Source organism: Stegostoma tigrinum, unplaced genomic scaffold (assembly GCF_030684315.1).
Source record: "Stegostoma tigrinum isolate sSteTig4 unplaced genomic scaffold, sSteTig4.hap1 scaffold_185, whole genome shotgun sequence".
NCBI classification, from domain to species: Eukaryota; Metazoa; Chordata; class Chondrichthyes; order Orectolobiformes; family Stegostomatidae; genus Stegostoma; species Stegostoma tigrinum.
In genome coordinates, this window is record NW_026728125.1 from 26,305 (window position 1) to 26,852 (window position 548).

A 548-nucleotide genomic window follows, 5' to 3' on the forward strand; every position below is an offset into this window, starting at 1 on the left:
GAGCGGGTCAGGGCTGCGGGGGCCAGTCCCGGTGAGCGGATCAGGGCTGCAGGGGACAGTCCCTGTGAGCGGGTCAGGGCTGCGGGGGACAGTCCCGGTGAGCGGGTCAGGGCTGCGGGGAACAGTCCCGGTGAGCGGGTCAGGGCCGTGGGGGCCTGTACCTGTGAGTGGGTCAGGGCTGCGGGGGCCAGTCCCTGTGAGCGGGTCAGGGCTGCGGTGGCAATTAGCTGTCAGCGGGTCAGGGCTGCGGGGGACAGTCCCTGTGAGCGGGTCAGGGCTGCGGGCGCCAGTCCCTGTGAGCGGTTTAGGGCTGCGGAGGCCAGATCCCTGTCAGCGGGTCGGGGCTGCGGGGCACAGTCCCTGTGAGCGGGTCTGGGCTGCGGTGGCCAGTCCCTGCGAGCGGGTCAGGGCTGCGGTGGCAATTAGCTGTCAGCGGGTTAGGGCTGCGGGGGACAGTCCCTGTGAGCGAGTCAGGGCTGCGGGGGCCAGTCCCAGTGAGCGGGTCAGGGCTGCGGGGGACAGTCCCTGTGAGCGGGTCAGGGCTGCGG